We start from the raw sequence: 27183 nt of genomic DNA, 5'->3' as shown, positions 1-27183 counted from the left end.
CTTTCAGGAAGAGTCAAGCAGTGGGTTTGGACATGCCGCGCCTCGGGAATGTGGTAGATGTGCTTCTGCGCTCCTTAATTAGGTGTGGCGCGATTCGATGTGGTCTGGTGAACTCGAAGTAGGCTCAGGAAAACGTCCCATATCTAACAGCATGCGCACTCAAATGTGCACACATACAAATTCTTGATTACATCTCTCATTGTACTGTTACACTAAGGTACGTTTTAATACTGCATAAAATTACTGCTTAATTTGCATATCACCTAGCATTAATTAGAAAAAATTCAGCATGTGCATCATATAGCCGGCTATAAAGAAAAAAAGTTACAGGGCTCCTTCCAACACATCATGCTACGTTTCGCAAGGTGTTCCAACAATGAAATAGATGATTGCACAATGGTGGCCGCTTTTCATAAGTTAGCTTCGCTGGAATGCATCCGTGTTAGTGGCAAAGCATACAAATTTGGTTTCGTGTCTTGGTAAAGTGTGCAAGCTATTTCCGGCCCAAATTTCTTTTTAAAGAGTTGCACGCATTCATCATCCTATCTTAAAGTTCAATGCAGGATGAAGGCGCCTCCCTGCAATCTCCAATTATCTTGCACTAGCTGATGCGAACTTGTGCTTTCAAATTTCATCCTTGATGGAACTTCCCTTCCCTTGGCACCCATTCTGCGACTCTAATGGTCCACTGGTTATCTACCCTATGCATTATATGGCCTGCCCAGCTTCATTTTTTCCTCTTAATGTCTACTAGAATATCGACCATCCCCGTTTGCTCTTTGATCCACACCGCTCTCTTCCTGTCTCTTAACATTTATCATTGCATTGCTCTTTGTGCGGTCCTTAACATGTTCTCGAGATTCTTTGTTAACCTCCAAGCTTATGTGCCATACTGCATGCTTAGAAGAACGTGTCTACCAAGTTGACATTTTCAAATTCCCTGATTTTTTCAGGTTTTCGCCAAGTTTCACAGAACTTTGTTTTATGTCAAGATGGGCTAACACCATGTCACCTGATGCTGTCACTCTCTGGTAAGCATGTTAAAAAAATAAAAACAACAATCCAGTTTGAACAGTAAGGAGTAGTGTTTATTTTATTCAAAATAGAAAACTGAAAAGAGGGGTTTGTAAAATGCACAGCTACTAAAATATCGAAAAAAACTTGGTGCCTTTTTACTCTGTGAAGGATGACCAGCGAAGCTGTGTATGTGGGCCCCTTAATGGTGAACTGCACCTCCGCCGCGGGTCGGCCTGGTATTGCACTACCTATGGGACTGGCCCGTGTGTGGGGAGTGCTTAAAGCCTGCTTCATCTCCGCCGCAGGTTGGACTGGCATTTCACGACCTTCGGGATCAGCCCACATATGGGGAGTGCTTAATGCCTGCTTCACTTCTGCCTCGGGTCCGCCTGATATTGCACTATCTTCGGGATCGGCCCACCGTATGAAAAATTGTTGGTCTATGCGCGGATGCGATCCGCCAGATCCTAGCCATAGACAGCTTTGCTGTAAAAAAAGTGGTCTAGCTCACGGCAAATAGAGTAGAACATATTAAAATGCGAATAAAAAGAGATGCTGTTAGTAATGGCCGTACGGGGTGGCAACGTGCCAGCTATTTCAGCCCGCTGCACGTGTTCCAATCCAACCAGACGGGGTGCACTTCAGAGAACTGCGGATAACCGGCAGCCACGTGGCGCGGGGTCAGCTCAGGAATGTGGTACTCGGCAGTGCCACCCTTGACGGAGCAGAGTTCTACGAAGCCCTCTGACGTCGGCTCCGGACCTTTACACCTGTGTGTGTGCGGCACTGAAACCTGTGCAACACGTGTTTGTGAGCCCTCCTCCAAAAGGGCGGGTCATCTACGGTGACGTCGAATGATGGCGGGGGGAACAAGTGCTTATAAGCAGCGTTTGCCGGCTGCTAGGGTGTGCTTGTCGTCATGAGCTGAGTGCTCGTTGTCATGCTCGAAATGTACTAGTGTGCTGTATGCGTCGTCTTGCATGCTCCATGTGGGAGTCACGCTAGACTGGCGATGTATATCATGTTTTAAATATAAATCCTGCAAATAAACCCTGCTCACCTAGCCCTGTCGTCCCAAGGTCCTCCCGACAACTACGACCGCTACAATCCCGATAATGCATACAAAAGCAAATAGAGCTATTTGTATCAACTGATCGCAAGCTCATTGGTATTATGCCCGAACTTTGTCACAAGTGAGATTCTCCAAACAACTGGAAAGTCAACCTCAACTGTCCTGACATACTCTCAGCCTGCGCATGCCTCAGTGTTGCGTTTCACTGCTTTAAGGGGTTTATTTTGGTTTGGATGTGGGTAACCTGCATCTCAGCGTCAGCCAACACTTTGCTTTTTGAGCTCAAGCTCCTTCAAAGAGGCGGTGGCACTGTTCCTTTCCTGGTCATTCCTCAATGCAATGGTCTTTCCTATTCTTGTCCTGGCTTTGATTAAGGCCATTTCAAATCTGCAGTTGCAGCACATTCGGAATGCGGATCAATGGTGAATATCTCTGCAACAGTGGGGACAAATTATTAGTGATTGAGGACCTTAACCAAAAAAGTGTTAGTGGGTTTGAAGATTAATATGCAGAAGACAATGTTCAAGAATTCACATCGCCAGTCAGCCTTTAGAGTCTGTACAGGAGTAATTTTACCTAGGTCAGTTGCTCGCAAGGGACCCTGATCATGAAAAGGAAATTTACTTAAGAATAAAAATGGGTTGGAATGCATATGGCAGGCATTACCGAATCATGGCTGGGAGCTTACCACTGTATTTGAAAAGAAAAGTGTACAATTCTTGCATTCTACTAGTGCTAACATATGAGGCACACATAAGAATCGGGTAAATACCGTAATTAAATGTTGTAATGTATGGTTCTTGCTTGAAAAGTTTCCTAGGGCAAGCATAAATGGGAGTTGTCGACACGCGATCACAGGTGTTGAATGCATACATTGTTTCCTAAGCATTGCCGGGGTAGACGTGCTGCCACTAAAGGGGTCGTTATTGGGTTCACCATAGGGGTCAACAGCGAGTCATTGCTCAAGTTCCAACTATCCCGCGAAGGCCAATTTTACAATCAAAATAAGAGATTCGGGACTGTAGAAATGTATGACCGCCGGCCAGGATTGAATTACCCGGAGTCCAATTAACAGAAGTCGACTGTACCATACGGCAGTGGACTTTGCAGCAAGAATGTATCTCCTACTACACATAGCAGAATATTGGCATGCTGCAGTGCTCAGTGGCTACAGAACAGTAGACTCCTATTAATTTTATCCCGGCTGAAAGTCCCAGCCGGCACACGTGCATTTCTATAGGTCCAAACTTTATTATTTTGATACTAAAATAGGCCTTCACCCAATAATTCCAATTTGAGTAGTCGGCATGCATGCTGGCCCCTACAGTGAACCCAATAAGCGACCCCTTTGGTGACATACCTTAGAGGACAGTAGATGTGTTAAACAGACTTTGTCTCCTGCAGGAAATGCCTATTTTTTGCCTGCCCAGGAGGAGCTCCAAGCAATAATCACAGATCAAAGCGTCTGATTGCGGTATTTACCCATTTCTAATGTGTCGTGCTTAACAAAACTTCCTTGGCGATTTTCGTATGCTCTACCGCATAACACGAATATACTGCGGCGAAGCTCACTTTGGAAAACTGGTTGCAATGTGCAACACATCAGACCCTTCTCCATTTCTTTTAAATAAAAATTGTGTGCGCATTTGATTTCTCTTTCATTTTAGAGGCTTTTGTCCTTTCTATGCTAGTTTACAATTTGGACACACAGACAGCGGGCGTGTGTTTCACTTTGGGGCATGTTAGAATCTGTACGTAAACCATGGCAAATAAATCAGTCGTGTGTGTCAGCATTTCATCTGCACCTTCTTAAATTTGACCCACCAGATAATTCAGTCTGTCTCGTCGGTCCCGTCACAGTCGAATTAATGGAATGAAGTCAACTGCATTTTGCTTGCTGCTCAGAAGTATGAGCTTGAATAAAAAACATAACACACAGGACATAAGGAGACAAATGAAGTGCTGCAACATTTGCCAACTGGCCTAAGTTAGCACTATATGAGCTTGAACCCAGATGTGCCAGCTGCATTAAGATTGTGATAAAATGTAAAATCGCATGTGTTGAACTCAGTAGGTTGGTTTTCCTTCTTGAAAAAGTGTTGCAGAGTGCCTGTTGAGGATTCACTGAATGATGCTGTCAAACTGTCAACAAGGCTGCCAAAAAATTATTCTTAATACAACCCTTTCATGGACACAGCAAGGTAACAAATTGTTTTGTGTGTGTAGCATTAAGAGTATATTCGTGATCAGATATCGTTCTTAAAAAGTGAACTTTGAAAGCAAACAAGCATTATGTATGAATAAAAAAAGTGGGACATATATGTCTCACTGTCTAGATACACTATTTTTATCAAGGAGACGGTTACATGATCTAGTCACCCGCTTCTACCTTCTCATGGCTGCCTGTAAAATGGTGAGAAGCAGCATGTGCATGTTTGCATGCTTTTGTGGTTTTTACTGGACAGCCTTTACGCCAGCAGCGCATATTGTGATTTCCCATTCCGGTGGTCGGTCACATCAAGATGTTGGGCATGACAATAGAGGTGAACGGCTCGAACACCATCGCAGTCGCTAAGCTCGCCACGAAGGCTAAGAACGCCACACGCCTTCTGAGACGAGTAGCCAACCGGCATCACGGGCTCAAGGAGGACAGCCTGCTTAGACTTGCACAGGCCTTTGTACTCAGTCACTTCATGTACATCGTGGCCATGCACTATTGGTCCAAAGTGGAGAGAGACAAGCTTGAAACGCTCCTGCGTAAGGTCGCCAAGAGAGCCATGGGTCTACCCATGCACACAAGCACTGGACGCATTAAGCATGTACAACACGCCGAGCGACATAGCGGAGGCACAGGAACGGGCACAGATCACCAGGCTGTCCAGCACACTTGCGGGCAGGTGGATCCTACGAGAAATTGGTGTTGCGCTTCGGGAGATCGAGTGTAACAGCCATGGGCTAACACCCGACAAGAGGAAAAAGATCAGGGCAGCCCCTCTGCCCAGGAATATGAACCCAGAGCACAATACCGACAGACTTGGTCAAGCCAAAGCACTCTGACAGGCAGCCGCCTCCGGGAAAGCATGCTGCTTTACGGACGCAGCTAAATATCCTGGCAAACGAGCCTATGTAGCAGCGGTGGTCAACAAAGATGGCATGGTCATCAACGCGTGCACGGTCCGCACTGATAGTCCTAAGGTGGCCAAGCAGGCGGCCATCAGCCTTGCACTCCTAGAATTCTGTCCTTCGAAACAGGGAGCATATCCTGGACCGTCGGCACAATACTTGGTACTCATCAACTCACCCCACACTATGTCAACTGGTTCCCGGCACACATGGGACCATTCTTCCAATGGCTGCTCCCTAACCTCAACGAGACAGCACACGAGACCGCACGAGCTCTAACTCACCGTGCGAGCCCGGACTCCCTCTCGGCAGGATGGGCAAGCGAGCGCGATCCCCTCGTCACTCAGAACGATCTCACCCAGCATTATAAGTTAGTCAAGAGAACCGTGCCGCTACCGCACAAAGCACTCAATAAAGCACAAGAAGTCACGTACAGGTGGCTCCAGACGGGTACCTACCCATGCCTGGCCTACCTGCACAAAATCTTTCCGGATGCGCACCCTCACAATGCGAGTCGCTACTGTAAGGATATAGCTAGCCTTGATCACCCCCCTGGCGCCGGAACCACAGGGGTGAGTGGAACCGAGCTCTACACAGCTCGGACCTTGAAGCACAGCTCTGGGCTGTCCATCAGGCCAGAGCTGTGCATGGCCTCTCTGTCCCGACGTGGGAGCGGCCCGCTGCATAGTAATCGCGCGTACCGACGGACCTCAAGAAAGTTATCCATCCATCCATTATCACAGCAGTTGTCAGAAAACATTCTGCAGGGAACAGCTAAAACACTATGCATTTCTCATTATAGTGCTATTTTGTGTGCGTGAGTTTAATAAATAGATAATTTGCAGGTGTGTGTATGGCAAATTGAGATGCTAACTTCACCGAAATCATAAAAGCACACGGCACTCTACTTAAAAGAATCTGAGCATTTGGCCACTGTTGTGTCACTAATGTGCACTGTCCTAGCCGTCTTCATTACCAAGCAGAAATACAACCAACAAACTATTTTTCGGGCATGCATGAGAATTCCGGTATCTTTGCAACACCGCCACGTACCCCATAGAGGCAATTAATTATAAGGACAGATGAAATTTCGGATGCTGAAATGCTTTGCCTTCAAAGTGCGGAAGGCACGACCATTGTCAAAAATGTTGTATAATGCCGGTTTTCAAGCGTCAACTTTGCTGCAATATAGCTTGCTACATGAAGAAGCTTATGCAATGTATTGTGGTGAAGCATACCAGCAGTGGAAAGGGGCCACTGTAACATGGCATGATATGTATTTCTTTATTTACACACATACATACTCTCTCCTGTTACAGCACAAGCACCAAGAAGCCTAATAAATGTTGTGGTTTGTTTACAAAATTAAGAAAAATTAAATTATGGGGTCTTACGTGCCAAAACCACTTTCTGATTATGAGGCATGCAGTAGTGTGGGACTCCGGAAATTTCGACCAACTGGGGTCTTTAACGTGCACCTAAATCTAAGTACATGGGTGTTTTCGCCTTTTGCCCCCATCGAAATGCAGCGGCCGTGGCCGAGATTCGATCCTGCGACCTCGTGCTTAGCAGCCCAACACCACAGCCACTAAGTAACTAGGGCGGGTACAAAATTAGGTTCCTTGCCTACCCAAATAAAGATGTTTGCAACATGATGTGCATGGTATACCGTCCTTGGGAAGACAAGCTTAATTGGTTGCTGTTGGCTTTGTGTCTTGCTTCACTCTTGAGCAGCACTTCCCTTCACTAGCACGTCCCTTTAAATGGCAGTAAAAGGCATGCATAACTTGTTTTTTTGGACTGCCTGATTTTTTAAATGTTTTGTTTTCGCAGTCCTCAGGAAACCACCCCCAAGAAAAAGCACCTTTGACTGTAGCAGTAATCAGTGGTTTGCCTAATTGGCAAACAGTTCAGGATGCCAAACAGCCTCGAGACAGCTGTACCTCTGATAGAAGGCACTAATACACAGTGCAATGCACTGTTTCTGCACTCTGGACAACTGTGATAAGAGCTGTATTATGTTACCTATTATAACTGCGTGGTGACAATACAGACAGGATATGCAGGGCATGCAGCGATGAGGACAGTAGCAATGGAATATCACCAGTGTACAGAGCGCTGAATTCATTCTTGCTCTGTTTACTGATAACTGAGAACTGCATGAAATAAAAAAATGCGAGAAAAATTAAGAGAAAAGTCCTAAGTGTGAAGGAATACTACTCATCATATCTATTGCAATTATTCTCAAACAGCATTCCCTCTTTTTTGCTTTTATTATTAATGCATTTATATAGTAATGCTCACCTGCTGTTCCATGTGTTCCATCGACACATACACAATCAGTTGTGGTGCGGTCATAATGACTAGCATAAAATCTCTCATCCAAAAGGTCCTTATTTTTTCTCTCAAAAATTTCACTTTTGTAAGGTTGTCCTTGGTGGATCCTGCTTGCTTAACAGGTTAATGCAGTGGAACGTCTCATCCACGTTGGACCGCACATTATCCAGTACTGCATCCATGGACACGCCTTCTCGCAGCTTGTCTTGAGAGAGTAAAGAGAAAGTGTATATTAGTTGAAACATAAGTAAATATTACCGAGCACGCAAGGAAGTGAAATGGGCACTGATGAACATTTTTAATATCATTATTTAGAATTCCTTTAATTGAATAATGAGTTACATTCACTTACAAAAACCTTTTGCAATGGTGTGTAGTAAATAGTTCAAGCTGTCGCAATTTTTGTTCTTTTTACGTCAACTCTTTGCAAGGACATGGTGCTATGCAGCCTTCAGCTGCTGAAGAGGCAAGATTACATATTTAAGTGTTTCAATGTTTGGTGTCATTGATAAACGGTCATAGGGATCGTCTGCACCAGTGTTATCAGGTACGTAAGCGAATAAATTTATTGTGTGTACCAAGTTTACAGCTAGGCTGCCAATTTCATCCTTCACTGTTAGTAACCTTGTTCGAACAAAAGACATTACTGAACCATTGTGAAAGCATTGCACTAGACTGGACATGTGAAGATTGTGGTTCAGATCCTACCCAGGGCAAAAATGTCTTCCAACTTTTATTTCCTTTGCTAAATATTGCCATTATTTACAATTTCTATTCTTCAGTTAGAACTTCATTTTCCAATTACATTCCATAGCATAAGTTATTGCCACTTCCATAGTGGCATGCCACCATAGAAGGGCAAAACAGGGTCGGCAATCGAAAACGTGTAGCATTTCCAGATTAACTTAAATATAAACATCACTGTTACTGATTGCATTGATGCACATAATTTTATTAATGTCAATATATATATATATATATATATATATATATATATATATATATATATATATATATATATATATATATATATATATATATATATAATGAATTAAAGCTTTCAGCAATTATTTATATAGTTGAATTATCAGTCATTCATCCATATTGACACGTGTACTTATATTGATCGGGCGACCACGTTTCGCCGCCTAACAAATCTTATCGCACAGCGCGGGACGCGTCTGCATGTATCCGAAGTTTCTAGAAAGTTATCGATGCTTCTATCCGCTGTCTGTTGTCGCCGAGCCTTGTCTTATCTGATTTCATCGCGTGACTCGAATGTTGTAGAACTTTGTGGAAGGCGTGCGGGTCCCAACGATTAGTCTGGAACATTCGATGACTGCTGTATAAAAGCCGACGCACCTGACCCGCTGATCAGATTTCCGACGATCGCCGACCGTGTTCGCCGCTATCGTTGTGCTATAAGTGTAGCCTGTTTTTGTGGGCACAGGTTCGCCAAATAAAAGCTAGTTTTGTATTCCGCCGTATTGCTGCTTTTCTTCACCGTCACTACCACGTGACATCTGGTGGAGGTGCTTTTCCTTTCATGTACCGGACGCCCCCGACAAGCCGTGATCCAAGCCCGGACCGCAAAGAGAACACCAACGTAGTCCCGGAGCATCGAGCAAGCCGCCGTCTTCAACAGCTGCCCCCGGAGCACGGACTTCTACCTGAGAAGACCAAGAAGATTGTGGACAAGGCAACCCCAATGGCAGCCCCAGCGTCCCCCATCGTGCTGCAGCAGCCCAGGGAACCTCTGACGTTCCGCGGATCAACATTCGAGGACCCGGAAACCTGGCTCGAGACGTATGAGAGGGTCGCTACGTTTAACGGTTGGGACAGCGACGACAAGCTGCGGCATGTCTATTTCGCACTGGAAGACGCCGCCAGGACCTGGTTCGAGAATCGAGAAGCCACCTTAACGACGTGGGACCTGTTCCGAAGCGGCTTCTTGCAAACGTTTACAAGCGTCGTGCGAAAAGAGCGAGCCCAAGCACTACTAGAAACCAGAGTGCAGCTGCCAAACGAGACGATCGCGATCTTCACGGAGGAGATGGCCCGCCTTTTCCGGCACGCCGACCCGGAAATGTCAGAGGAGAAAAAAGTCCGCTTCCTGATGCGGGGCGTTAAACAAGAACTTTTCGCAGGACTTATTCGTAACCCGCCGAAGACCGTAGCTGAGTTTTCTGCAGAAGCATCGACGATCGAGAAAACTCTGGAGATGCGCACCCGGCAATATAACCGCCAGGGGCTCACGCCGAAGTACGCCATCCAAGGACTGGATTCCGGCGACCTTCAGGAGACAATCAGGGCCATTGTGCGTGAAGAACTGCGCAAGGTCCTGCCTTCGTCGCAGCCCCAAGTGGCTTCGATCGCCGACATTGTGAAAGAAGAGGTGCACCGATCGCTTGGAGTTCCCGAGCTGCAACCACAATTACCGCAGCCGCAGCCAGAAGCGATGACATACGCCGCCGTCGCACGCCGTCAAGGTCCCCCTCCGCGACCACGCCAGGGCCCTGCAACGACGCAATTCCGTCGTCCGCCGCCGCCGCCGCCAGCACGCCCACCCGTCGCCCAGCGCACCTACGCGAGGAAGACGGACATTTGGCGAGCTCCCGACCACCGCCCGCTCTGCTATCACTGCGGAGAAGCCGGCCATGTTTATCGCCGATGCCCATACCGGGAGATGGGACTGCGAGGTTTCGCCGTCAACGCTCCGCGCCCGCAGCAAGGTGAACGCCCTCGCGATATCGCCGACTACCTCGCCGCTACTCAGTGGAGCTCTCGACGACCGTCGCGTTCGCCATCACCAGGCCGCTACCTCTCGCCGCAGCGCCGACCATACACTGGCCCAGCCCGGGGCCGGTCAGCGAGCCCATATCCGGAAAACTAAAAGCAGCAACCGATGGAGGTGCGGTTGCTGTTCGTCGAACTGACGAAGATCCTCCGCCGCCGACGAAGACGCCGAAGAAACCATCTCGACGACATAATAACGACACGCCGCCGTCCCGAGGAAGTCAGGAAGCCAAGACTACACCGACGAAAGACGACTTGACGACGCGACGTACCAACTTCAGTTCAACACGACGCAGCCGTGATCCGACGCCAAGACCCAACTGCAACGCAAGACAAAGAACCACCGAACTCGACGTGCTTCTAGATGGCCACGCAGTCACCGCCTTAGTCGACACAGGCGCCGATTACTCAGTCATGAGTGGACACATCGCCGTCCAGTTGAAGAAGGTTAAGACTGCATGGGAACGCCCTCAAATTCGGACCGCTGGAGGACACCTGATTACGCCGACAGGAACGTGCACGGCAAGAATTACCATCCACGACCGGACTTACCCTGTCACCTTCGTTATCCTCCAACAGTGTTCACGAGACGTCATTCTCGGCATGGACTTCCTCAACCAACACGGCGCAGTCATCGACCTGAAGTCGAAGTCAATAAAGCTGTCGGAAGATAATGCGATACCGCCGGAGAGCCCTCGTAGTCACCACGCCTTGAGTGTGCTGGAACATCAAGTGAGCATCCCGCCTCGCTCCAGCATTTTTATTTCGGTCGGCACCGAAACACCCGCTGACGTAGAAGGCGTCATCGAAGGCGACCAACGTCTACTGCTAGACCGTGAAATTTGCGTCGCAAGAGGGATCGCTCGACTGCACGGAGGACACACGAAAGTGTTGGTGACAAACTTCAGCCAGGAGTTCAAGCACATCAACAAGGGCACGACGATCGCATACATCGAGGAAATTCTGGAAAAGAGCAATGCGTTTGTCCTCTTGGATTCTGCCGCATCTACCCCGACGACCGTAGTTCCCGAGCCAGACTTCGACATAAATCCAAGTCTCCCCACGATTAAGCAACAGCAGCTCAGAAGTCTACTTCGACGATACAAAGAGTGCTTTTCGACGTCATCAAGGATTCGACAAACCCCAGTCGCAAAGCATCGCATAATAACCGAAGAGGGCGCTCGACCTCTCCGCCAGAGCCCATACCGAGTTTCGACGCGAGAACGTGAAGCTATAAGGCACCAAGTCGACAAAATGCTGCGCGACGACATCATCCAGCCGTCCAAAAGCCCGTGGGCATCTCCTGTAGTCTTGGTGAAAAAAAAAGGACGGAACCCTGCGTTTCTGCGTCGATTATCGTCGTCTGAACAAGATCACGAAGAAGGACGTATACCCCCCTCCCACGGATAGACGACGCACTGGATCGGCTCTGCAACGCTAAATACTTCTCGTCAATGGACCTCAAGTCTGGCTATTGGCAAATAGAAGTCGACGAAAGAGATCGCGAAAAGACGGCCTTCGTCACTCCAGACGGCCTCTACGAGTTCAAGGTTATGCCATTCGGACTGTGCTCGGCTCCTGCAACGTTCCAGCGCGTGATGGACACAGTTTTAGCAGGATTGAAGTGGCAGACCTGTCTCGTTTACTTGGATGACGTCGTCGTCTTCGCCGAAAATTTCGACGACCACCTGAGGCGGCTTGCAACAGTACTAGAGGCCATCAAGTCATCAGGGCTCACTCTGAAGCCGGAAAAGTGTCGATTCGCTTACGATGAGCTTTTGTTCCTAGGCCACGTCATCAGCAAATCAGGAGTACGCCCCGACCCACAGAAGACAGCTGCCATCGCAAAGTTCCCGCAGCCCACCGACAAGAAGGCAGTGCGCAGATTCCTTGGCATGTGTGCCTACTATAGGCGCTTTGTCAAGGACTTTTCACGCATCGCGGAGCCGCTAACACATCTAACCAAATGTGATGTCGAGTTCAAATGGGAAACGCCGCAGGCCAAGGCATTTCAAGAACTCAAACGACGCATGCAGTCGCCGCCGGTACTTGCACACTTCGACGAGGACGCCGATACCGAAATCCACACTGACGCCAGTAGCCTAGGCGTCGGTGCCGTCCTAGTCCAGAGGAAAGAAGGACTTGAACGGGTGATATCGTATGCTAGCCGGTCGCTGTCAAAAGCGGAAAGCAATTATTCTACGACTGAAAAGGAATGCCTCGCCATCATTTGGGCTACAGCTAAATTCCGCCCTTACCTCTATGGCAGGCCATTCAAAGTCGTCAGCGACCACCAGGCGTTGTGTTGGCTAGCTAACTTAAAGGACCCTTCAGGACGGCTGGCGCGGTGGAGCCTCAGACTATAAGAATATGACGTCACGGTAATATACAAGTCCGGAAGGAAACACTCCGACGCCGACTGCTTATCACGCGCCCCCATCGATCCCCCGCCGCATGACGACGAGGACGACGACGCCTTCCTTGGGATAATCAGCGCGGAAGACTTCACTAAACAGCTACGAGCAGACCCGGAGCTAAAAGGCCTCGTGGAGTATTTGGAAGGGAACACCGACGTTGTCCCTAGGGCATTCAAGCGCGGGTTGTCTTCGTTTACGCTTCAAAACAACCTACTCGTGAAGAAAAACTTCTCACCAGTCCGCGCCAACTACCTTTTTGTTGTTCCGTCGGCGCTGCGTCCAGAAGTACTGCATGCCTTACACGACGATCCAACTGCTGGGCACCTCGGATTCTCCCGGACACTGTCGAGGATACATGAAAGGTATTACTGGCCGCGTCTGACCGCCGACGTCGCCCGTTACGTCAAGACATGCCGAGACTGTCAACGACGCAAGACACCACCGACAAGGCCAGCAGGGTTATACTACAGCCGATCGAACCTCCTCGCCGACCATTCCAGCAGATTGGGATGGATTTGTTGGGGCCGTTTCCGACGTCAACATCTGGGAATAAGTGGATCGTCGTGGCAACGGACTATCTCACCCGCTTTGCTGAAACTAAAGCTCTACCAAAAGGCAGCGCAGCCGAAGTGGCGAAATTTTTCGTCGAGAACATCCTGCTGCGACATGGTGCCCCAGAAATCCTCATCACCGACAGAGGAACGGCTTTTACAGCAGAGCTCACCCAAGCCATTCTGCTGTACAGCCAGACAAGTCACAGGAGGACGACTGCCTACCATCCGCAGACGAATGGCCTCACGGAGCGCCTGAACAAGACCCTCGCCGACATGCTAGCAATGTACGTCGACGTCGAACACAAGACCTGGGATGCCGTCCTGCCGTACGCAACATTCGCTTACAACACGGCGGTGCAAGAAACAACACAGATCACGCCGTTTAAGCTGGTTTACGGCAGGAATCCGACGACGACGCTCGACGCCATGCTGCCGCACGTCACTGACGAGGAAAATCTTGACGTCGCTAGCTATCTCCAGCGCGCCGAAGAAGCCCGACAGCTCGCCCGTCTGCGGATCAAGAACCAGCAGAGGACCGACAGCCCACATTACAACCTCCGACGACGCTTTGTCGAGTACCAGCCCGGTGACCGTGTTTGGGTTTGGACCCCTATACGCCGACGAGGACTGAGCGAGAAGCTCTTGCGTCGCTATTTCGGACCGTACAAGATCATCCGACGTATTGGCGCACTGGACTATGAGGTCTTGCCAGACGGCATTTCGCTGTCACAGCGGCGCCGCTCACGGCCTGAAATTGTCCACGTTGTGCGACTCAAGCCGTACCACCAGCGTTGACGAACTTTGGCACTTCGCGTAACTGACCTTCGGACTTGATTGCTTTTCGTTGTTTTGTTACTTATGTTTAATAAGCGTCCTTTTGTGTTTCGCTCTCTTATATTTGTAGCATCGGGACGATGCTTTTTAAGAGGGGGGTATTGACACGTGTACTTATATTGATCGGGCGACCACGTTTCGCCGCCTAACAAATCTTATCGCACAGCGCGGGACGCGTCTGCATGTATCCGAAGTTTCTAGAAAGTTATCGATGCTTCTATCCGCTGTCTGTTGTCGCCGAGCCTTGTCTTATCTGATTTCATCGCGTGACTCGAATGTTGTAGAACTTTGTGGAAGGCGTGCGGGTCCCAACGATTAGTCTGGAACATTCGATGACTGCTGTATAAAAGCCGACGCACCTGACCCGCTGATCAGATTTCCGACGATCGCCGACCGTGTTCGCCGCTATCGTTGTTCTATAAGTGTAGCCTGTTTTTGTGGGCACAGGTTCGCCCAATAAAAGCTAGTTTTGTATTCCACCGTATTGCTGCTTTTCTTCACCGTCACTACCACGTGACAATATTTACAAGGAGCAGACACACCTGTGAACGTATGCTTTGAAGGCTATGCAGTCATGTGGGTTTTTGAGTTAAAGGTTAAATTCAGTCAAGTAGAGTACTGACTGGACACTTGAAGCTGTTTTACGGGTTCATGTCTAAGCCTAATTATCGTTATCATTCCAATCATGTTTCATTCACGTAGCTGATTCATGAGCATTTAAAATATTTAGGTACCATATTTTCCAAACCATAGGTGCCGCCTTAATTTTCGTCCAAGCATCTTGTACAACAGTGCAACTTATATATGCAAGACCAACATGAGACATTCTTTTTCTCCAGCAATGTACTTGCAGTTTATTTTGTCTGCTGGAATGTGCAGCTCATAAAAATTTTTTGTTTACTGAAGTTTAGTGCCCTGAAATGGGTAAGTATGACATTTTAGGATAAGTGTATAAACATGCACAATCGCATTTCACGATGCTGACCCAAGTTAAAATAGATGCATCTTATACAATGAGTTATATACACATTTTTTTTTCTTTGAAAGTTGTGAAAAGAGGGGGGAAAGGGGGTGACTTGTACAACAGTTCAAATTATAGTCCAGAAAATATGGCACATGGTTTGTGAGCCCTGCATATAGTAGAGTAAAATACAACTTGAGCTGATGAAAGTTTCACATGGACAGTACATCTGCTGTGGATGACCTACAGTAGTGGCGAGAGGTCGCAGTTTCATCGATGTCTGTAATAGTTGCACTTCAATTTAGGCAAAACGGCAGACATAATTATGCACAATGCACCTTAAGTAAACCCAAGTGGAAATGATTCCAGCTTACTGCTGTTTTGAGACATTGAATCCCACTAGGATCATAAGCCATATCAATCCAGGTAACTGCAAGCCTGAAAGATAAAGCAGAAAGGGAAAAAGCCACAGTCTGCTGCGTGGCATACAGTGCACCAGGAGGCACTACACCTTCCTGCTTGGTACATGAAGTGATGCAAACAAGTATAAACAATAACTAAAGTCGTTGCCTGCAATAAGAACAGCCATATAAGTCAAATAAAGGCCACTGGCTGTGCCAAGGTAGTTGTTACCACTGTGCAATTGGAGAACGGTTCCCTTTTTTCTCTCTCTCTCTCTGAACCCTTCAGGCATTGATACAATGTAGCAAAATGATAAACATGTTTATGATGTCATTAACTACAATGCCCTGCAGTCAGTAAAGGTGGCCTCGAATTATGTGGACATGAATTTCAAATGCACTAACATGTGCTCCAAGTTCATTGCATGGTCTGGCATGAGTATTGCCTAGTATTTGTGATGTTGAAAACTCGACAACCACTCTTGATGTATTATAAAGCAGAGCAAAAGCGATTTCTTACCAGCAATAGTAGCTCTTTCCGACTTGGACAGAAAAACACCACCCAGTTCAAAGTCGTGGCATCTGTGCTTGGATTGGAAAACCACATACACACCAGTGTTGTCTTCAGTCACGGCCATTGCCGCAAAACATCTTTTTCCACACTTAACACTTGAAGGCCGCTTCAGCTTTTGTTTACTTGTAGCTGTGGAAAAAGATAACCGGGTGGTTTATTCTAACTTAAGCACTGGACTTCCAACACATGCTTAGTGGTGGTTCTACTGCGCCATTTACACCATTTAGCTACAATTCAACTTGCCTGAAACCTGGCTACGCAAACTGCGCAAAGGTGCGGTATTTTCACGCTTTCAGGGCAATGCAGCGTTTTCAGCAGGGGTATGAGAAGACTTAAATATAGGAACCAAATAGTGAATGTGCAAGTAATTCAGTTTGAGATGCATCATCTACTAGACTTTTCAAATATTCAGTAATATTTGCAGTAGTGCAATGGATTGCCCGACATCAATGCATTGCATGCAGCATTTCAAGGGCACTTGGTTTGTCTCGGAACAAGCACACAAATAAAACAAATCTGGGTTTTTACATGCCAATACCACGATCTGATTATCAGGCATGCCTCTCTCAGTGAAAGCTTCGTCCTGGCTCTCAACACCGATCGAAGCAATTACTATATGCAATGCTAACAGGGTATGGTGACAAAAGCAGCATTTATAGCAAGCACAATGGCATGCGCTAAGATAAGACCCATTGACCACTGGAAGGCACACAGTTTGCATTGCATACATGTGTTCTTGCACGTGGTTCAGAACTGTATGACACTTTGTCATCTTTTAAGTACAGGAACTAACTTCTGTGCACGCTTGTGATAGTTGCTGACTTGTGAAAAGAGGGGGAGGTTACTTGTGCCAGGTTCAAATTATAGTCCAGAAAATATCTTGTATGGTTTGTGAGCCCTGCATATAGTAGAATAATATACAAGTTAAAGTGATGAAAGCTTCACATCGAAAGCACATCTGCTGTGGATCTTGTGGACTCGTACAGCAGTGCTTCATCAGTTATCAAAAACCCGCACGAATGATCTCAGAAACAATCGCCAATTAGCCAATCGTACCAATATATTAGCGCCAAGCTTTCTGCGACGGCTTGCAGCCCATATCACAATCACCAAAAGCTAATTTCATGGCACACTACCCTGACCTTTGGCCCTAATCAGCACTGCTTCGTCAGGTCGGTTGGGTATCAGCAACCAAAGCTACAGTTAGCTGATTAATCGACTCATATCTATTTGCAGAGGCCAGCAAACCACCTCGCAACAAAATTGAGTGCATGGAATGGTATCAATGTTGTTCGTGCCCACTACCGCCATCTTTGCATCCATTTGTGCTATGGCACCTCCTTCTGGATGCCGTTCATAGCCTCGCGGCAGTCTCTTGTCGAGCTTCTTGCGTTGTTATCGGGTGTAATACACTTGTGCATATTGCCATAGTGCTTGTGAAAGCACACATGTCATTTGCAATGCACATAAGACATTCACCTTTACTTCTTTTGTTGTGTGACAGAGCAAATTGTTCTAGTGCAGTCGTAATTTCTTGCCTCTCTGACGCCTAGGCACACAGCTGCTTTCATTAGCCCACAAAATTTTTATTTGTTTACAATGGCTTTCTACCTACTCAAATAAAAGTATTTGCAACATAATGGCATGGTACTAATTGGCTGGTTCTAGGTGTTAAAATTTTCTTAAACGTGTAAGCATTTCTATGCTTACCCAACGTCCATCATGCAAGATAAAAATGTGGGCCGATCCCAGAGATAGTGCAATACTGGGCCGACCCACGGCGGAGGTGAACAGCCTTCAAGCACTCAACAAAGTTAAAAGTGCATACAATATAGATAGAGCATGCAGCAGCGAGTGGCTTTACCTTTGTTCTGTCTGTTGCTACCACGAGATCGAAGCAGCGCTCACAAATCTCTCAGCACACACCGCACCCTGCCCCTTTCGCAGATCGCTTTCACGATATGGGCCCACTCTTCAAGGCAAAGCCACGAGAACACGGTGTTCAAGATATGGTGCACGCGGCGCATAATAATTTGACGTGCACGGATAAGGCACTAAAGAGCAGTACCAGCTTATGATCAGAACGTCGTCAGCACACCTGGTGCCACTATCCGCAGCAGTCCATGTTGCTGCGATGCTGCTGTTTATACCGGTCATATTAACTTCCATAACACTCTTTTTTGTTCAAGTACCCTAAAGAGTCCAGGAGGCATAGGGGTGGGGGATGTTATGATTGGCCAGCGGGGATAGTGACCTTCTGGCTTCGCTGCAATGAATCGCTTCGTGAAGCCAACAACACGCCCCCTTCGAGTAGCCCTACGGAGCCAGTAAGGCTAGACACGTTTGGCGCACAGGATTGTTAGCTGGTTCGCTGTCACCTTCAGGGACCAACTGGAGCAAGAAAACTCCTGGAAAAGTTTGTTCTATGGCGTTCCCCCATATACTCTGGTAATAGTCACGGTCGTTTGACAGATTCAGCAGCTAACTGCAGAGTCAGCTCAGGAACTAAGACGTGCCAGCTTGAGTCAAGCGTGACAACATCTGTCTACGAGGCCCCACTCGTTTCGGTGTGTTCAGTGAAACAAAAGTGCAACAAAGTATATTAACCTTCGCCCTTAAAGGCGGGTACTTGGACGACTTTGAATGCTTTGATTGGATGAAGGTTGGATGGCAGCTTTCCCTGGCCTAGGGATCTAGTAAGGACAGAGTGTGTTTAAACAGACATTTTCGGCTGTTCAGTGTGCATTTCAGTCGTGCTAGACCCCTACTCCTCGTTCTTAATGAGAACAAGTTCCTCCCTTCAACAACATCCTTAGCAGTGAATGAGTCGGACGACGGTATGGGCCAGGTACGCCTTTTTTCATGGCAGACACCAACTCATTATCAGATCTCAGCTTTGGTACGTGAAGTGTCAAAATTTGAATGTTTGATTTAAATGCAGGTACGGCGGCTGCCTAGTTCCTGCGTCATTTTAGATTACCTTTATCGTTCATTTCTATCTTCGTTTTCTGCTTGGGCTCCCTGGGGCTAGACCATAGCAGTTATGGCTAGACGCGGCGATGAAAAAATAGGCGAGTCTAGAAGCGTTGCCAATTTTGGTTCCTCAAAGTCAACTTTGCCGTAATACACTGCGGTGAAGTATACCACGAATGCAAAGGTGGCCACTGTGAGGGGACACAGCACGAGTTCCTTAATTATACACGTGCGTTCCAGTTTTCTGTCAGTACGAGCACGGAGACAACTAATAACCAGAACTTTATTTCTAACAAGTTGTTACAATTTGTTGGGGTTCTTCAAGCGAGAAGCTGTTGCAAACAGCTTGAACGTCCTTGACAGCACAGCAGTCAGTGTAGAAGAAAATAAAGCATGTATATAATCATATATTATATATAGTGATATACTACACACTATATTAGATCGTGCTTAACAATGGTAATTGCACAGTTCTAAAATAGTAAAGAGGGTGGACAGTGCAACTCTATGTCTCAACCGAAACTAACATGAACACAGTATATATATATATATATATATATATATATATATATATATATATATATATATATATATATATATATATATATATATATATATATATATAAAGAGAGAGATAGAACAGCGCATTAGTAACTCCAGTTATGGATATCCATACATTTGTTCCCGCGCACAGGCATCATGTAATGAACGATTGTAGACCAAAAATTATTTCGCGTTTCTTTCCGGATAAAGACATGAACATTAATAATGCCTTGGTTTTCATACTTATTTGGAAGTTAAGGAACATTACAGGTTAGCGATTGTATTAGATAAATTGTTAGCCTTTTTGGCACGAGCCATCTATTCTGGCGGGCTAGTTGGTGCGAATCCATGAATACTTTGTTTAGCGCAAAAGAACAGACACAAGAAAGACGATAGGACAAGGCGCAGCACCTTGTCCTGTCGTCTTTCTTGTGTCTGTTGTTTTGCGCTAAACAAAGTATCCATCTATCCTGGCTGTAGTCCCGACAGTGACTTTACAAGTGAAGAGAATTTGTTAGAGGAAAAAAATATATGAATGCAGTAAAGGAAGGCCATATACATCTGGCAGTTTGATAGCGTTAAATTTGGTAAAAAGTGGTGATGTTGCGTGGAGGTATGGAACGTTGGCAATAATTTGACGTGCACGTTTCTGAAGAAAAAGCTTGTGTGTGTTAGTGTTCACAGTGGTGCCCCACACACGCATGCAGTAGTTAATGTGAGACGCAAATAGTGCCTGGTAAATTTGTAATTTCAACTTTTCTGGAAAGAAATAATGATTTTAAGGCCGTTGTGGCTGGACCATCCCAATGAAGTGGAAAGGAGCGCGTTCGCTTTAGGAATGACATTGCAAGCCTCCAGACCAGAGACAAAGAGGTTGGTATCATCTGCATATAGAATGGTTGTTGCCTCGCTTTCTGCGAGGGTTCATCGAGCAATAAGGTTCCCAAAGAGCTCCAGCCACACTGGAAGGTGTGAGGTGAAATTCGGCAACACTGATGCACGCGGCTGTTCCCCCCCTCTCTATTCCCCCCAGCCGCACTTTGCCTCGCTGCACCGCTCATTCTTGGCCCAGCACCCGTCCGATATGGAGGTTCCCATTGTTGATCCCGCCAAGTACGAGATTCGTTCCGTAATTCACTTTTTGCACGCCAAAGTGACTCCACCCATGGATATTCATCGTCAGTTGACAGAGGTGTATTGCGACACGTGCATGTCCGTTCAACACGTCCGAAAGTGGTTCAGGGAGTTTAGTGCCAGTTGAAAGAAAGTCCACGATGATGAACGGAGTGGAAGACCGTCAGTTTCGGTTATCAAGATGGCCCAATGCAAAGTGCTTCAGAAGAGGAGGATCAACATCTGTGAACTTGTTGCTCAGATTCCTGGGAGTTCTTACGGTACAGTAGAAAGAGCTTTGACTGAAAAATTGGAGTATCATAAGTGTTGTGCTCAATGGATGCCGCGGCTATTGACATCAGACTACAAGGAGAAACGCCTTGACTGTGCTGGCCAGTTTCTTCAAAATTGTTAAGAAGATAAGGAAGGATTGTTGGGCTCCATTTTTATGGGAGACAAATGAAACAAAAATCCTGATATGAAACAAAAATCCAAAGAGTGGCGTCACCCAGAGTCACCAGTCGCAAAGAAGTTCAAACTCCTGCTGGCAAAGTCATGGCCACTGTTTTTTGGGATCGTAAGGGAGTACTGCTGATCGATTTAATGGAACCTGGGACAACAATCAACTCTGCGAGTTATTGTGCAACACTATGAAAACTCAGGCAAGCTATCCAGAACCGCCGGCGAGGACGACTGGCAGCCACTGTACACTGCTTCACGACAACGCCCGACCTGACGTCTCCCGTCAAACCCGGGAACGTTTGACAAACTTTGGCTCGACTGTCACGCCCCACCCACCGTACAGTCCGGACCTCGCGCCTAGTGATTATCACTTGTTCCCCAAGCTAAAGGAACATTTGAGTGGCCAACGCTTCCGGAGCGATGAAGAAGTCGAAGAGGTGAAACGCTTAATCAATGGGTCGGCGGCAGACTTCTACGACGCTGGGATACAGAAATTGGAGCACTGTATACAAAAATGCGTAGAAAAAGATGGCGATTATGTAAGTTTCATCTTTCCAATAATGTAAATTGCTATGAGGATAAACAGTGTTGTCTCTTTCTAAAATTGATGGGAACCTTATTTCTGGATCAACCCTCGTATGTCCATCCATCATGTCATTAATGTAAATGTCGAAGGTGACCTAAAATGCTGCCCTGTGGGACATCTAACAATATTGCCCTGTTGGAGGAAATACTATTTCCGATGACGACGCATTGCCTGCAATCAAGCAGATACGAACAAAACAAAAGAATATGCCATTCCGTGTACACCGTTGGCAGTCAACTCTGTTAATAGAATCTTGTGTCGCAGACGGTCAAAAGCCTTGCTGTAGTCAATAAATATCCAGACTACTAGGTTTCATTTTTGCAGCTTCTTGATTAACACCTGCTGAACAAGCAGTGCAGTTTCGGTAGAGCAGGTCATCAAAGCTGTTTCGCCATCGCCAGGGTTCGTGCCACGCTCCAACCATGATTCCTCGCTCCTTTGTGCCCTCCAGAGGGGCACGGTCATGGCCCCCCAAACAAGGGGCTTAAATCACCACTGCAACATAATTGCAATTTTTCGCTTTTAAATATGCTTCAACGCAATACACTGCATAAGCTTCCCTGCTTAACTCAACTGTAATGCGGCAGAAGTGACTTTAGGAACACTTTCTAGACGTGCCAAACAATATGCGCATTCTGGTCGGAACTACACCTGACTTAACATTCCGACATGTAGACATGGCTGGCCCTTGTGCAGTTTAAGAGTATGGATACGCATGCTGGTTGTGGCTTGAGAAGATGCAATTTCTTAAACAAGTTTCAATGCCAATGCCCTAGACTGAGCTTCACCGCAATGCAGTTGTGTTATGCACTGGAGCTTCCGTAATGTATTGCGGTCCATCACTGCAGCAACGCCAGAACCAGCTTTGAATGGGTGCCAGATGAGTTATTAGATGTCTCGGTGCGCATACTGTGACAGATGACGGCGCGTGTGCGCATGTATAGTCGGGAACATGTGCAAGGCTGCGTTGCAGTCTCGTATATGGAGCTTGCAAGATGGGCGAAGCAAGGCCCAAATCACCACAACCCTGCCGGAAGTAGCTCTAAATCCCTGCCTGTACACTTCTTAGGGGTCTCGGTGCTTTTACAGTGATCGGAGATTGCACATATAATATTATATTTTCAAAACAGCTCATTGGAACATCTTCCTGTTCGTGCTACGCACACAAAAACGAGGAATAAGAAAAAAATTGTGCAGATCCCACACACTGTGGGAATCAATGTAAGTGAAGCTTTCCATGCTGGATGCTCTGACTGATGATATTTAGCAGTGTTGACGGATAAAGCTTAATTTCTTGCAACGTTTAGGCTAACACGAGATTGGCGAATTGATGTTAAACGTTACCTTGCGTGCACCACTGCTGTTTGTCTGCGTAATAGGCAGAACACAAAGGGAGAGGTGTTTGCATGAGGCGTTATTGTGCACCATATCTTATAACCTCTGAGATGGTTGAGCGTTGTCATTTCCTCACATGGCACATCACATTATGGCAGAAGTATTAAACGAATTGGATTATGGGGCTGTACGTGCCAAAACGACACTCAGATTATGAAGCACGGCATAGTGGCAGACTCCAGATTAATTTTGACACCGTGACACCGTGATGTTCTTTAATGTGTCCCAAATGTAAGTGCACATGGGTTTTCTATTTTGCCCCCGTCGAAATGTGGCTCCCGCGATTGGGATCAAATCCATGACCTCTAGTAATGCCATAGCCGCAGAGCTAATGCGGCGGGCACAGAAGTGTTGATTTCACAGTCAACCACTTCTGTAGTGTTTCCTGGACGCTGCGGTGCACGTTAATTAATGCAGCTCTGCTTCTGCACGCCCTGTGTGAGTTGCCCGCTTGACATACTTGCATGGCATTTATTTTTCATAAATAGCAGCAACACTATATGCTATAGTATAGCGTATGCTAAGCAGCGCACATTTTTTTAGTTTAGTTGGCCTGTGAGATGTTCGGATCTCAGAGGCCATGTGCCGTCATTGCGGCTATCTCGCGACTGTAGCTATAGGTGGTGCTAACATGTCGAATGTTTCTTTCATTAGGCTTCGACTCGTTCGAAATGAGAAGCGATCTCAAAAACACCACATGGTTATCCAGAATACTCTGTCGTCGAAGCAGCCTGAGACTAAGCGAAAGCCATTTACACAGTCATTTGCTAAGAACAAAGTGCATTTTACAAAAGCAACGCCAAATTCAATTCGAAGTGGGCAGCCGGGCCGCCGCCATGTTTCACGCAAACTCCGCAAACCACGCAAAGACGCTAACGCTAAATCTGAGAAATAAAGAGTGCGTACACTATACGCGATAGGTCGTTTAGCGTTCTGCGCGTGCGCAGTGATGACCCACTATTTTATAGCGTACACTAAACTAAATGTGTCTATTATGCAGCATGTTTTAGATGCTTGCTAGTTTTAAAGTCCAAAAGCTGAGATACAACAGCGTCACACACTATCATGTGAGGAAAACGAACCGCTGCATGCAGCAAGTAGCATCAGCATAAGCACTAGATTACAGTCTAACAGCTCTACAATGAAGACCACAATGAATTTGCCTGTACAACAAAGAAACTTATGCGTCCCTGGCGGCTGATTTATGTTTATAAAACGAATGCCACACCAGCGCCGCCACTTCCCTGTGAAGATTTCACCAGGGTAGGCTGTGCGCTAGTGCTAACAGCAGCGTATTTGAAGAGCGTGCTGATATTACTAGTCCTGTTGCCCTGCTCCAGGATTCACTCAACTCGTATGCTACTTGTTGTAACGCATCAACGGCTGACGAATGCATGGAAAGGCCACGAATGTCAATGAAGGCGACCAAAAATTTTGACAGCAAGGGAGGCTTAGTGGCACTAGACAATCGGGGGCTTTGCTTTGCATGGCTCCTGCATTTGGTTGAAGAGCAAGCTGGGAACCTCAATGGAGCATAGGGTGGCTACAGTAGAACAAGCTGTCAGGGATATTGTGCGGAGAAAAATTATCAGCCTATCTCGTTAAGTCTTTCTTGAATTCTTGTTAAAGATTTCCTTTTGTTGAAAGTGCTTAGCTATTGTGAACAGTGAGCTGTGCAACCTTTTGCACAACGTGACCTGCGTAACGAAGGATTTTGAAGGTGCGAGCACTTTGTTAAAAAGGCGTTTGACTACATAGATACATTCAGAGCAGCGCCTTCTACCCTTTAGCCCATTCAGAATTTGTAGGTCCTATGTTTGTAGGTCCTAGGTTCTGCTGATGTACTGCAGTGAAGCCTTTAATATGTGTCCCAATGTCCGATGCTGCGGAGTTCAATATATCCATTTAATGTCAGAACAAGTTTGATGTATGAAGTTTCATATACATGTCATTCTCTTGGTGATTCACCACCTGTTATTTAAGCAATAATTCCATTTATCATTGTTTCATATAACAAAGTTCAATTGTAATGAATTATTGCTATATGACATTCTTTCCATTACTATAACTAATACTCTCAAGCTTGGAACCTCCCAGCTTCCTCATACAGTTGGCCAATGTGACAGCACACCTGACGCAACAAGCCATGTCGTACACTTACTCTGTGCATATTCACAGCCCATGCAAGCTTGTGCTGAAAGCTTGTTGCTGCTTGCAGAGGTAAACATTTCACTTGACTGTTGTAATGATCTTGCTGACTATGTGATAGAATAAACAGTTACTCCACAATAAAACAGTATCAGGCCATTTTGTAAACATGAGTTTGAAGTAAAACTGTGCCATGCATCGTCGAAAAAGGAAAACAACATTACAGGGATGAGCATAGTTATCGTGGGCTTGTCTCTATAGCTTTTATGTCTTGCTTTGTCCACATTATGCTGCACAGTTTTAGTTGAAGCGGTTATTGGCTGGCAGACGTCTTCCCATCATGTTACTACGAGTTTTGATGAAAGCAGTGTTGGCCAGCCTCTCTACCCCTGGTTCTCTGGCTTAGGTGGTGGTGCCTCCAGTGGTTCAGATTTGAATGGGTGCAAATTAATTTTCCCTCTCAGTGAAATCATACCAACTTTCTCAGGTTACCTGGCTTCTACAATTCCTCCTAAGTTGGACTTGTTCAACAGCTTTACCGAGTACTTTAAGTAGGCAGTGTATTCTATGTCTTAGGGCAAACAGAAAATTAGCATAAGCACTCTTGCTTTCAGGCTGCCATAGACTGCGAGTTAATAGTGCAGTCCAGATCAACATGTCCTACCTTGATCCCTCCAGCCTATGTGCCAGCCTTCCCTATGAGCCACTACTTGTGCAGGTGAACATACCTTCTTTGTTCCATGCAAAACATTTTGTTAACTGTTTTCAGGAAAAAGTAGTTCAAGCATAAATGGCTAACACATGCTCTTCATACCAGGGTGCCATGGATAATGGAGAAGATAGGGAAGTACAGGCTAGCATCGCTGTCCAAGATCCATCCGGCATCTTCTCTGTCACAGGTCCATGTGTCCTAACTGCTGGTCTTCAATGGGAGCTGACACTAGGAGGTAAACGCACCTCGTCTGTAAAAGAAGACTGTGCAAACATACCCAGGACTTTCTAGTTATGTCTGTGGTTTCAATGTTGTGATCAGAAGTCATGTATTAAGCGAACCCAGCTTACAGTATTATAGCCAGAATACAATGGTTTAGTAACACTGCAGTTGTTCTGCGATTTTTTTAGCTTGGTCAGAATCACAACAGAACTGAAGGCAGCAGAATTGTGCACCAAAGGTGCAAGTAATTTTTGATAAATCCAATGCTTAAGGTGACCATGAGCTTATTCAACCTAAATTCCTAACGTCTACTTAACATGTCACAAGATGTTAGTGGAAATGAAAAGACCGCCATTTATAGTGATAGAATCAAGCATGCTGTTTGTAGTTCAAGTAGGAATGATAGTTTTGAATTGGCACAGAAAGTTGCAAAAAACTGGCCATGAAAGCTTTTTACTTGAGATTTAGTCCATGAGGTCACTGTGTAAGTCACCTGTTATGAAGAGCAGCGTACTTATTGCTTAATATTGCAGCCTTTGTATTACATATATGTTCCTGCTTTATTGTATGCATATTAGGAAGTAAATAAAAAGTTCATACTAACAAGCGGCGCTGCCTTCAGGGCAACGAGTGGAAGGGCAGAGTGCTGATGTTCCTCACTGCATGGTGGCGAACGTGAGTGTTTTTGTATGAGCAGGAGTTTGCAGCTGAATACCCTGAGTACTGTGCCACAGATGGCTGGCAGCACTACAGTAATAGCACTACTGGCATACTACTCAGGTTAGCTTGATTAAATAAAATGAAAAAGCTTTCACTTGTACATGATGAAAGCAGTTGGATGGGAAACCATAAAAGGATGTACCTATTATTGTAGAAATACTTCAACACTTCTGAAAACATGAACAGCAAGAGCATTGGCTCTACACAAACACTATAAATTGGG

General features: G+C 46.2%; 1 long non-coding RNA gene across 4 annotated transcripts in view; it reads left to right on the top strand.

The window, feature by feature from the left end:
- LOC140219409 (uncharacterized) overlaps positions 1 to 26178 on the top strand; it is a 36516-nt gene extending 10338 nt beyond the window's left edge. For 2 of the 4 annotated variants that reach the window (XR_011895637.1, XR_011895636.1), the window contains one exon: positions 954 to 1072. This is a non-coding gene — a long non-coding RNA (uncharacterized lncRNA). Of the gene's footprint in view, positions 1 to 953; positions 1073 to 1322; positions 1532 to 26123 lie in introns of those variants that run through there. The other 2 variants (XR_011895639.1, XR_011895638.1) reach the window with 2 other exon arrangements.
- Positions 26179 to 27183: the final 1005 nt, after the last annotated feature.

Source organism: Dermacentor andersoni, chromosome 7, assembly GCF_023375885.2.
Source record: "Dermacentor andersoni chromosome 7, qqDerAnde1_hic_scaffold, whole genome shotgun sequence".
NCBI classification, from domain to species: domain Eukaryota; kingdom Metazoa; phylum Arthropoda; class Arachnida; order Ixodida; family Ixodidae; genus Dermacentor; species Dermacentor andersoni.
The sequence above is the reverse complement of the archived record's forward strand: the minus strand, read 5'-3'. Positions and strand labels throughout refer to the sequence as shown.